Below are 13,942 nucleotides of genomic sequence, written 5' to 3'. Positions count from 1 at the left end.
ACATACATTTAAAATGACAAAAAAAAATAAACACAAGATTCGATTCTAGCATTTTTAGGAATGTCAAACCTTGAATATGCCTTTTATTAAAATATATATGGAATATTATAAAAGTTGAAAACAAAATCATCACCATTTCTACAAAACATGTGCCCAGAAAATCAAGCAGAAAATGCTATAACTCATTTGATAAGGCAAAATATCATGAGAACCAAAACAAAATTCTATCTGTATAGATAGGAAAATTTGTCAGGCAATGGTGCACCACGACTTTACTCTGAACAGAAGGAGGTAGAGCTCTAAATTTCATGTCAGCCTGGTTTATAGAGCAAGTGCAAGGAAAGAGAGAGAAAGTGGGGAGTGGGGGGAGCAAATGGGTCTACCCAATAACTATAAAATTAAATCTAAAAGCAAACACACATCACTCATAAGATTTACTTGAGCACTGTAAAATTAGTTCATCATCTACAAAATGTAATTTACTCAGGTGGGTAACTGGCACGATTAAGAACAAATGATTATCATCAGAGTATGTGAAATGTTCTCAACAGGCCCAAGTGTTCAAACACTGGATCCAGATGGCAGTGCTGTTTGGGATAACTATAGAACCTTTAGTAGGTGGGGCCTCAGTGAGAGAACTGAGCCACAGGGAGAAATCCTTTGCATTCAGCCTGCCTGATCTCTGTTCAGCCTTCTGCTTCAAGAATGTATGCCATCAAAAAGTAAATCAACACAGGTCGTTTCCTCCTTAATTGGCTTTAATAGGTGTTGTGTTTTATAAAAAGAAAAAGAAGACAGGGAGATGTTCCGTGGAGGTGTGCTATGGTGTAGGGGAAGAGGATGCATATATGGACCCATGTTGAAGCATCCCTTCACCCTGAGGTGCCAGTCATAAAATGGTATAGTATAGAATAGAGTTTATTCACGGAATGTGGAAAGGAGTTGAGAGAATGGCACAGAGACAGAGACAGGCAGAGAGAAAGAGAGAGAGACAGAGACAAAGAGAGAAAGAGAGGAACATGGAGAGAAAAAAAGGGGAATAGAGAGAGAGGGGGAGAGGGTAAGAGATCAAGAGAGAGAAGAAAAGAGAAGACAAGACAAGACAAGACAAGACAAGGGAAGAGGAGTGAGGATGGGGCAAGCACCCCCTCTTTGGATATTCTCTGTGTTTACATTTCAGATGCCATCCCCTTTTCCCTCAATATCATGCCCCCTCACCCTCCCACTGCCTCCATGAAGATGCTCCCTCTCCCAACAACCCTCTCCCACCTCAGCGCCTTGGCACTCCCCTACACTGGGAAAACAAGCCTTTGCTGAACCAAAGGCCTCTCCTCCCATTGATGCCTGACAGTGTCCTCTTTTCTAGTGAGTCAGGCAATGCTGGCTGTTGTCAGGTAACTGTAGAGCTGGACCTAGATGAGATGCCATCAGTAGGTATTGGGTTAAAGCCCTGTGAAGAGTAACTAAGATACCTAAATATATGGAAATGTTACAATGAAACTAAAATAAACAAAATCTTTGAAGAAAACACACACAGTAAGGTTTTATGGAATCTAGACGGATGTAACTCTCAGCACAGTATGGTGCTGGTGAATGAATAAACACACAGGCGGATGGGGAAGAATCAATATTTCAGTTGTTCAGTTGAGTTACAAAAAAGTTTCAAACCCATTTGATTTATGATATTTTTCTAACAAGATGCTGATTCATACACAGGTACAGGAAAAGAAAGGAAAAAGCCACAAAATTTTAAACCAGTAAAAAAAAATTAAGCAAATTAAAAAAAATAAAGCAAAATGTCATTATTTTTTACCATCTTAATGGATTTTTTAAAAATGAACTAAACAATGCAAATGTCCATAAATAAAGTAACCAAAATATGAAACTGAAAATCATGGAAAACCTTTGGAAATTGGGCTTGGTTGTTGGTCCTCTTGCCTCTTTTATTATGCAGGGGCTTTTTAGCTTGATTTAAGCCCACCTGGCTCTATTATTTGGTTGCCTGTGGTCTTAGATTCTTACTAAAAAATTTCTACTCATAATAATATCTTAAAATGTTGTCTCTGTGTTTTCTTCTGGTAAATTTACATATTTAGATCTTTTATTTTCAGTTATTTTATGACTATGGTGAAATATATAATAGGTACATAATAGATAGGTAGATGATATAGATACATAGGTAATAAATAGATCATAGACATGTAGATATATAGATATATAAGTTGATAGATTATAGATGATTATAGATAGGTAGATAGATATAGGTAGAGAAGTAGAAATTGCCTCCTGTAAGATTACTAAATTTATTATATGCATACATATGTTCACATTTACACACATACATATGCTTGCTCGTGTTTTATGATTCAGCTCCATCAATTTTAACTAAGGCCTGAGAAAGCATGCACATGTGTATGTTATCTTTACATGAGCACAGGCAGAGACATCGGCTTCAGTGAGGTTAGGACGCAACAGTGAGACTCAGTTCTGAGCAGTAAGATGGGACTGTTCAAGCACATAAAAACCTACTGTGGAAGGAAAGGAAGTGGTTAGCAAAGAGGTTCAGAATCTGGGACAAGTCCCCATAGTGGCGAGGACCTGCACTAAGGCACAGGAAGGGGGAATACCAATGAAAACTGATAGTCCGGAGGGGCCTGCCTGTGGCCGTATCTCTGTTCACTCTTTGCATATGCTGTAGCCTTAGAGTGATCATCTGAAGGCACCTGGGTTTACAGAGAAGTTCTGTAGCTTTCTTAGACGTACACATCTAGTACTTGTTGGTAGATCGCCTGCATCTAAATGGTTGGTTCCCAAACCCAGAGGCATATTCAGTATAACAAAAGAACATAAAATTAACAGGGGGCTTGGTAGAATTGGAGGTACATCACTGAAAGATGGATCCGTTCAAAAGGCAAAGCCCACAGATCGGAATTTTCAAAGATCGAACAAAAGTAGGATATTTAAAATACACACATTCTGGCCACTGAGACGCTAAGCAGGGAAAGGTACTTGCTGCCAACCCTCATGGCTTAAATCTGATCCCTTGGATCTCCTTTGTGGAAAGAGATAACCAAGTGCTACAAGTTCTCTTTTCACTCCCCTGAGTGTATTATAACATGCACACACGCACGCACGCATGACACATGTTACAAATGTAACGAAAAAAATTTAAAAAGCATATACCAGGACATATGCAAGAAGAGATTGTAACTAGATTTCTCCTATAAAGTTATTTCTCCTCCCATGCTAATGAAGACATATAAACAAGCAGCTAGAGAGACTGACAAGTTTGCAATGAGTGAACTCTAAATATGGTAAAATAGAGAAAGTCAGGTAACTAGCCAAAGGGGTAAAGAAGAGAAAATAGGTCAAATGGTTGTTAGGTTTTAAAAGCATGGGTGTGAGAATTTTTCTCAGTAAATTAGGAGATATATGCAGTAGGGGTTATTCTTAGGAGAAAGAGAGAAAGTTAGTAGTTTATTTTAGGATATTAAAATGAAAAATAATACTCATTACTCAGGTGAAAATATCCTACATGTAGTTGTCCACAGTTGGAGCCATGATGCCTAATTTGATGAAAACGAATATACCTGTAATGACTAATGGGCATGTGTCCCTGAGGAGAGAGGATTATTGTTTCCCATTACCACACTGCTGTCTGTGCCCCCTGCACTGTATCAGATCGTCAGCAGGTCTTTTTACTGTGTTTCTAACAATATTTACAGATACGGATATATACTTTGTGAATGCAGCCTAACTAGCACATTTAGGTGAAATGCCCCCCTTCCTCGAGAATAAAATCTAGAGTGGTCCTTATATATTTTGGCAAGAAAGAAAACAAAGCAAAACCTAAATTAATAAACGAGAACAGACTTACAGCAAAGAGCTGCCAACTTCTGACTCCACTGTAACCCAAACATAGAAAGATAAAGGGCCTTTTCCAAACAAAACATATTTATTATGAAAACTGCATGTAAATCCCATTTTCCTCAGCTATTCTAAAACCTTTAGCTAAATTTTTACACCATTTGAGAAATATTGTTAATAAAAAATTTGCTTCTTAACTTTTTTATGGACACCACATAATTTTTAATGTTCCATATTAGCACTGAATGGTTTCCTTAAATAACACCACAGAACAAGTGTTAATTAGGTTGAATAATGTTTCTTACTGTTTTCCTTTTAATAAGGTTGAACAGTATAAAACCCTTTTGCATGTTTTCAACGTTCTTCTTTGAGAATTGTATTCTACTACATAGAAAACATCTGTTTCCATTGGTGCTAAATTTGTATCATGACAGTATTCAGACATTGGGAGAATCTAGGTCACGAGAAAAGATTAATAACGTCCAAGGGACAACTAGGTAAGTTCCCATCATACCATATTTCTAAAGTGTTTTAGGAACATCAGGATGCCAATCTTCCTCCTCCTTCTTCAGGTCCCATACATATCCATACAGGACAGCCAATTACATAAAGAGTACTTGGAAGGTTTCCAGAATTTCTTTAAGTGACTCTATCCCTGGTTGTGGTTAAGCTAATTAAGGGTCTCATGTTCTGTGATTTCCTATGACAACACTGAAAACACATTTGTATCTCTTTATTTGGGTCATTCTCTTTGTAAAAACAAAATTAACTTCATTTCCACAAATTTGGTCCTCCCCTCACACCGAGCCTCCACAAAAAGGAAAATGTGCCGGCACTGTCATATTCTACAAATTGCTCAAGGAAAGAAATGATTAGAGACTCCTGATTTGAAATAAAATCTACAGTCTTGTGTTTGGAAGCTTACTTGTGGTTTTAATCTAGAGAACACATTTTTCTTTCCTATTTAAATTGACCTTCTCAAACTGACATTCTACAATGATCTATTCCATTATGTAGAAATTCTTCTACTGACCTTAACATGATAAAAAAAATCAACATGGTGATGTTTTTCTTCTGGCTTAAATATTATGTGTCTGTCAAGTACATCACATTATTGGCAGGTCTTTCCCTTGCATGCCTTTAGGCCATATCGAATTAAATTTCATCTTCCTAGATTTTCATATGAAATGATGAAATCATGTCTTCAATGAACTCAAGAGTGAACAGGCCAAAGAAGTCCTATTTTGATTTGCTTTCTTAATTTGGGGTAGTGGAAGGTTTTAATTATGTGTTTATCTGGTTATTCGGTAGGCTTTTATTTGTTTTCTTGACGAGAGATCAAGCTGGACTTGAACTTACAAACTTCAAAATTCTGCTTCCCACAATGTGAAAACTGCAGGCACAGCCCAGCACATCTGTCTTTGTATTTTTTGTTTTGTCTTGTGGAATTTTTGTTTTTGTAGTTAAGGTCAGGCAGTTTACAGCACATAAAAGATCAAGTGATATTTTTTAACCAAGTTTATGTCATTAGGGACTTTTTTTTCTGGCTTTCCTTTATTTGTTTTCTTCTGTGTGTGTGTATGATAAAATATTTGATTATATCTAGAATTATTCATAAATGCAGATCTTTTTTTGTAAATAATTTCCAGCGAAGCATCTCAAATGAAGTATAAAGTTAAGTACTATAGGGGATTGTGGGATGACTGCTGGTCACTGCTACGTATGGATACTTTAAATCACAATTCCATCAACAAGCCTATGAGAACCGTTGAATCATGTTAGTTCTGAATGAAAAAAAAATCACAATGACAGGCTAGTTCTTACTTCCCCAACTACTTAAAAGACTTCCTCAGCCAAGACAGGATAGAAGAAAGGACCATGATATGGCATGACACATGTTAGAAAGACACAGAGAAAATAATTGTAACTATTAACAGACTTAGAACTATTCCATAAATTAAAATACAAACATTTCTCAAACTAACCTGTCTGAAAGATAGGAATGTTTTAAAAGAGTATACAGAAGAATAGGGAAAAGATTAAGGCAGAGAAATAATTGAGAGAATTCAAAGAATACAACCAATATACTCACCTACAAAGCTATTGTCACAATATACCTCACATAATGTTTTATAAGGCCATTAGTGCAATCTTCAATATCCAGTTTTCCTTTGTGTGTGTAGCCAGATTGTGCTGAAATCCTAAGACCTCTCTTAGTTAGTCTTCTGCAATATTTCATCTTTCACCACTTCTGTCCTTCCCAGATTTATTCTCCCACAACCGATCACTGTCCGCTCCTAAGTGATCTTCTGTATTCTAATCTCTTCCATCTTGAGACTGAACGCATGCTTTATCAAGGTTACCTCTAAAGAACATACTGTTGATCATCCTAGTTTCCCAACCAAAACATTAAAGTAGCTTATCACTATCCTGTTTATTCCTCCATCAGAACACTCCCCTTATCTTCAGCTGTTTAAAAACTGCAGAAATTGATTTCAATAATCATGCTTTTGATGTGCTATGTGATTACTTTCCCTGTTTATTTTCTTGTTCTTCACTGGACAAGTTCCTCCAGCTGCCTTGTCCATATAGAGCAGAGAATCTTGTTCGAATCACACAACAACATCAAATTCTTCCTCCCTATCTCAAATCTCTCTGTTACTATTACTGTACTTTTTAACCACCAGAAGTCATAGATACAACATCAGCAACTCTTTCATGGTTCCCTTTCCTTGCTTCAGTTATTGTTTATTATCTAAATCCACTCATAAGTATGAAAAGAATGGTTCACACCATTATTTATTTAACACAAGAATGCAATTATACTGGTTTGCTGGCTCTTTCTGTTTCTCTGCTAGCAGAACTGATGACCTTCTGATTTTCTAGCAGGACCTGGCAGGTAAGCCCTGCTCAATTGGATTCCCATGTCATTTTCTCTGACCCTGTACAGAGTCACTTTAGTAGAGCACTGAGAATCTCATCAAACCTTTCAACAAGTAAATATATAAATCCCCATCAAAGTAACAAATTGTACCAGGCAGAGATTGATATTCTCTCTCTCCCTCCCTCTCTTCCTCATTCTCCCCCCACTTCATTACTCCTACTCCCTCTTTGGGTTTCTCTCTTACCTTTCTCTTCTGCCTTTTCTGTTCCATGTTTCCTAGTGTTTCTTTCAATAGCAACACAGGCTCATCACATGTTCCTCTAGTCTAAGAGCATCTGAAATCTCATTCTCACTACTGGACATGGGCTTGTAACTTTATAAACCATTACCTGTAGTTTCTTCACTGATAAGCTTATAAAAAGATAAGCATCCCTTTCTGCTTTGTGGACTAACAACCCTGACTTTGACTCAGCACGGAAGAACTCTGGAGACCCTGTCTCATCATTGTAATCTTCCTTAGTTTCCTTGTTTTCTTATACTGGAACAAGTTGATTAAAAAGTGAAAAATGAGAAAATAGTAGTTTAAAGAACAAAATTAATTCTTATAAGGATAACTCCCTGCATTATAAATAAAATGCACCTTGTCTTCTGTGTCTCCATATTATTAACAGAAAGTTAATGATCAGTACCATTTTTTCATTTGAGTCCTAAGGATTTTCATTAGTAGAGTAGAATTTCCTATAGACAAAGCAATGATTTGTAATATTTCTAAAGACCAGGGAAATAGATGACACACATCAGGAAGAAAGTATGAAATAAACACAGATGTTTTCCTAGAACTGTCCTAATGAAAAGTGCCCCTGAATCTCTTGCTACTCATTGCTCTAATACATACTTTTCCAGAGTCTAAAGCAAAACAGCTGTTGTAGTACCAAATGTCCTGCATACCGCACTTCAACAAGTCACAGCATAAATAGGCTCATTTATCCAAAGAGAATAGAAAATTCTTACCATATCACAAAGGTTACCTTGTGATTTTTTTCTATTCATAGCATAGTCATAATTTTGAATTGATATATTCAACCCTGTACACTAAATTATATCTAATTTTCCATTATTTGAAAAAGTCATATTAAGCAATAAAGTAGGTTCTGAAATATGGCTGGATATAAGTATATGCATAGTTGGGAAGGAAGCAACTATTATTGAGCTATTGTAAACTTCTTTTCTGCAAATGTCCACACAGCTGCAGCTGATGTTTATATTTATTTCTTCTACTAGAGTCACTGCAAATTTTATATGCTCTCGGGCAACTGGTTTTTTAGTTGCTGAGTAAGTGAAGAAAAATGTATTTTAATTTTATTGCAATTGGAAACCATCACCTAAACCCACAACTGGACATATTGTGGAGTCTAACATCCTATGGGGAGCATAAACCAAGGGACCTATCTATACCTCAGCTCCCACATTTAGTGATCATGGGAACATTGTGGAGCAAGAGGCAGAAATATTGTAAGAGACAAAATTTCCAAAGTCTGATGTGAAACAGTCTCTCCTGGAAATGGCTGAAAAAATCAAGAATTTAATAATGCCAGTAACAATTGTCATGCCAAAATGAAACAGGAAAATTTCATGGAATTCCAATCCTAGGCAAAGAAGAATAGGCAGCTAGTGCTTGCTGAGAGGAGACTTAATCTCCCCTGGGCATGACCCAGCCTTACTGGTTATCCAATACAAAAAGTTGAAGCTGTAAAACACACACAACAATAAAAGCAGAATCAGCTGGTTATATTTATATATTGACTCAGCCATCTTCCCAGTCTCTGTCTAAAGCTTTGCAATACATGTTGAGTGAAGTGACAGAAATAAGAAACAGAAAGCAAGTGGTCACTCCTCTGTCCTCTGCCAAATCTCCTCACAAGCAGCCCTCCAGATTCCCAGACTCATATAATCTGTATCTGTAGAAAATGATAATGTAGCTGCTGTGCATCTAAGAACTTATTCTTTACTCTATTTCAGGGAAGCAAAACTTTTAATTTATATCCAATCTGAGTTGCCATTTTGTCCATTTGGTTTTTTGCTGGATATTCTCTGTATTTACATTTCAAATGTTACCCCTTTCCCCCCACTCCCAACTCTCCTTCCCCTCCCCTTGCTTCCAGGAACGTGCTCTCACTCCCACCTCATGGCCTTGTCATTCCCAGCCTTCACTGGACCAAAGACCTCTCCTCCCATTGATGCCAGACAATGCTGTCCTCTGCTACATTTGCAACTGGAGCCATGGTTCTCTCCATGTGTGCTCAGTGGTTGGTGTCTTAGTCCCTGGGAGCTCTGGAGGGTTTGGTTAGTTGATAATGTTCTTCCCATGGGATTTCAAATCCTTTAAGCTCTGTCAGTCCTTTCTCTAGCTCCTTCATTGGGGTCCCTGTGTTCAGTCTGATGGTTAGCTGCAAGTATCCTCAACTGTATCAGTATGGCTCTGGCAGAGCTTCTGAGGAGGCGTCCACATGTGGCTCCTGCCAGTAAGTGCCATTTCATCTTAAATAGGCATTTTTTTTTTCCTTTTTAGGCAGGCATCTACTTGGTGATAGGATACATGTTTGTTTATAATGATTATGAATTAGATATCATTAGCACTGAAATATTCTCTTATTTCTTCTGTTGTAAACTAAATTCTTTGGTAGGAAACTATGGTTTGTTCTATTTTTCCTTTGCCTTCTGTGATAGTGAAGAAGAAAATCTCTACTTAAGAATGGAAAAATGCAATGGGAAAATTAGAGGAAAAAGTCCATATGTAGAATAAGAGTCAATTCTAAGGAAGACGAACCATTGTCCTTTTGAAACAAAAACGTTCCAAAATAGCTCCCATTTTCCCAAGTTCTCAATTAGCCTATCCGGCTTGCGATGCGCAATGGGAGTCCTGTGAAAGCCCTGCTCTCAGGAGGTGGGCTACTCCGAAGAGCCTATGGAAATAGTCTCAAGGAGAGAATGCTGTGAACATCAATCTTTCTCCATACTTTATGCTGCGCATCATGTGGCTTTGCACACAACCAAGTAAAATAAGAGCTTGGAAAAATGCAGGAAGAATTGCTTGCAACAAAAAGGGAATCTTTCTGAGAGTTATAGAAAGAGGGTCCAAAGCAGACAGAACCATCTGCTGATCACTCACACGGGACACCAATATTTCAAATGTGAGGCCCATTTACATAATTTTCTCTCAAATCTTGTCATTAATCTTCCAGACTTATCCTTCCAAATCCCTGATCATCTGGCCCAAAACTTGCTATAGCTCATAAATTTAAATGAAGACACACCCTGCTCATCACTTCTCCCAATCAACATAAAAAACTCATCTTTCCAACTCAAAGTTTTGCCTTCTCAGAAGATTTTTCTTTCCATGCTGTCATTTGAGGACAACAAAAATGGTCTTCCTAGGATGTTCTGCTGGTGGTTATTGCTGGGCCATCATCTGGGTGTAGCAATTGTCATCCTCGGTCACAAGCACTGGGAACGTTTAGAAGCTGGATCAGAAAGGAAGGAGGCGGCAGTTCCCAGTGACATGTAGACAGACAACTGCTTGCTGACCTTCTATATTGAGCCTTTTCTCATGTAAACCACTTCCAAGGCAACTGTGTCTCCACGATGGAGGCTCAGGTTGCAAAACCGTCCAGTGTCCAACAGGGAACATAGAACACCTGGTAGGTAATATTTGTTCCTTCAGAAAAATACAATATTCACCAAGGTACACTGCTTTTCTTTCAAAATTACAATGCTTTATCTAGTCTGGCTCTAGACTCCTCTCAACACCCTAATCAACCAGTCATACAACCTGGACTCTGCCAGTCAGTAAGATCTCAGGGTTAAAACTGTCTCTTCAGCAGCCTGAATACACTGAAGAATCAATTTTTGTTCAGTAGCTCAATTAAAAGTTGGTAGCCTATTTATATAATGAAATGGTTTAAACTATACACACACACATGCATACATAATATTTTACATGTACATATATTCCAAATTCAAATCATTTTTCTATTACAAGGTATAGCTCCTTGCAGTATGTTTTTACTTTGAAAATAACATCTCAGTATGAATGCAGTGAATTCTTGGAAAATTGTCCTCTGAGGGCTCTGAATTTTCTCCAGGATATGTGCATCTTATCAAAGTGTCTAAATAGCTACTATTTCATCTTTCTTAGATCCTGGTCACATATGTCATCAATGAAAAGGCCTGGTGAGATACTCCAGGAGAGGTCGAAATGATGAGCTTTCTCTTGGAATGAAATTATGGCCTCAGGGTAGAGAAATGACACACATCTCATGTTAGGCATTGAAAGTATAGTGTTTGCCCAGCCAAGTGAAATAAATTCCATCTAGTGTTCTCAAATTACTGAAATAGAAAGTTGTCTACATCAGTAACTATAAATCAAGCACCACAATAACACATTAGTGCCTTGTTTCTTTAGCACATATAATATTAAAAGCATTAGTTGTAAAGTAATACCATTCTCTAAGAAAGAATCCATCTTCTTCCAAAGTAAGCAGATGGCTTGAATTGAGAGGAAATGGTCAAAATCCCTGCTTGTCTTTAAGTCACTCGTCAGCTTTATTAGCTTAAGCTGTTAGGCCTTCCTGACTAATTGAATAGCTCAAAAATGAAGTTCCAAAATTATCAGCAACGACTCAGTCTCTGTTATTCAAAAATATGCAAGAAATTAAATTAGAATCATTGCCCACTCTACAATTATTTTGGTGAACTGTCATAGGTTTTTTTTTTTTTTTTTTGGGAAGGTCCATATGAAAGCTGGGAAGAAATTTTATATTTTATATTGATGATACTTTAAACATCACTCTGTCTCTACCATGGACTAAGCTGGCATTTATTAAAAATGTTGAGTATCTAAACTTATATGTGTCTGCCAAATGAATAGGTAATAAAATAGAAAATTTGCAGATCAGCTCAGGCATTTATTATACTTACAATTTATCTCCCTGTGGCAATCAAGAAAGCACTTAATGAAAAAGTTTCTCATTTATTTTGGTATTAAGGACCCCACAGTAACTTAGACCTCAGCAAAGACTTACATAAACCAGAGTTTTCTTGTCAACAGCTGTTCTCTGCCCTTGCATTTTGTCAAGTATCCAAACCCTGTGCTTTAGCCTCTGACTGTGGGACAAAACTGCTTAATTCAATGGCAAACATTCACAACCATCTCAGGCTTCACGGACTGACTTACCATGGTGCTCATGGTACTAGAAGGAGGATACATGGGGTATCCTGAAGACCATATCAGAGTGTAAGTGGATTGGATGTAAGAAGTGTCATATAACTTCCCTCTACACTGGAGCCTTGTTATTCTAAGGACACTGAAGTGATATGGATATCAAAACAATACAGTAGTTGTTTATGTGAGCTCACACATCATGGAAGCTATTCTCTTGGACTCACTGAATCCTTACTGTTCCAAAGTCAGTATAAGGGAGAAAATTAATTTGAGGTTCCATGTGTTTGAGCTTGAATCACTTGAAATGGTTAGAGTTTTTAGGTGGAGTCAGTGGTGCCCATTCAAGTGGTCACTGGGATTTGGCAACATGGATTAGCAGGTAGTCTTTATGCCACAATAGTGAACACCAGTGTTTGGCCACCAGGATCCATGACAAAGTGAAAGAAAAGAATTGATTCCACAAAAAAGTTCCCCCTGACTTCCATATATGTTCCGTGAGACGTGGGCTCACTGGCTCTCTATATATTACATATGAACTTACAATAACAAGTGAATAAATGTAAACAAATACATACATAAATAAGCAGTACAAAAATTATTAAGAAGTTAGAAACTGATTTGTCAATTCAGGTAAATCTAGGCCAACGTTGGAAACAAAACAGTTACAACGTGATATGTATACCAGTGTTTCTCAGCCTTCCTGATGTAACCCTTTAGTACAGTTCCTCGTGTTGTGATGACCCCAAAGCATAAAATAATGTTTTTGCTAATTTATAACTGTAATTTTGCTACTGTATGAATTGTAATGTAAATATCTGTGCTGTGTTTTTCCAGTGGTCTAAGGCAAACACTGTGGGTCATTTGACCCTCAAAGGGCAATGCATGGGTTCAAAACCACTGATGTACACAGTAAGTTATGGCATGAAAAATCTAACAAAGATGCCTGGGATTTGTTTTCTTGAGTGTGATGGTTGGTTTATACATTACTCTTAGACCCTGAGGCTAAGTTCTTAGAGAAACACTACATCCTAAGGGCAGGTTGCCCTCCATTTACCCCTTCTTTTTCTTTTCCCTTTCTTAAAGAAAATGGCAGCCCTTCCAGAAATATCGACCAAACATGACATATCAAGTTGTAAGAAGACTAGGCACCTCCCCTCATATTAAAGCTGGACAAGGCAACTCAGTAGAAGAAAAATGGTCCCAAAATCAGGCAAAAGAGTCAGAGAGAGCCCATGATCCCACAAGAAGACAAAAGTTAAAGCCACATAACTATCACATATAAACAGAGGGCTTAGGTCAGACCCATGCAGGCTCCATTATCCATTCATTTCGAGCACCTATGAGTCTAGGTTAGTAGATTCTGTGGGTTTTCTTATAGAGGCCTTCACCCCTAAACCTACTTACTCTCCTCATTTCTTAGTCTATTTCTCATATGCCATGTTGTACAGTTATTTATTATGTCCTGTGTACCCACATGAGTGTGTGTGTGTGTGTGTGTGAGTGTGAGTGTGTGAGTGTGTGTGTGTGTTTAGCTCTATCTGCTACTCATGTCCCTCCCCTCCAGATTCTAAGTGAAGCATGCATTTAGCCACTGAACCTGTCCTTGATCACAGAAATCTAGATGCACTGGAATACAGATAATAATAATACTCTTAGTCTTCTGTGGTTTTGGAGGGATTAGCATGGCGGGGAAAGATGAGAAATCATATTTAATATATCAGTTACAGAATCTGCAGCACAGATTTGTATTTATTTCCATATTAGACAGCACAAACCCTTTGAAACAATAGAACCAAAGCTAACTCCATACCAGCCATTAAATCTAGGCTTGTGCCTGTCCTACATACAAAACATATAGTTAGAAACAAAAGCATTTTGAATTCTGTGATTTTTATCTTTAAGGAAAGGGAAAGATGTTCACCATTTTGAGAGTCCTCACAAGCTAATAATGAATAATTTTATCTAAACAA

Source organism: Micromys minutus (assembly GCF_963924665.1).
Source record: "Micromys minutus genome assembly, chromosome: 30".
Lineage (NCBI taxonomy): Eukaryota > Metazoa > Chordata > Mammalia > Rodentia > Muridae > Micromys > Micromys minutus.
Note: the sequence above shows the minus strand (reverse complement) of the source record.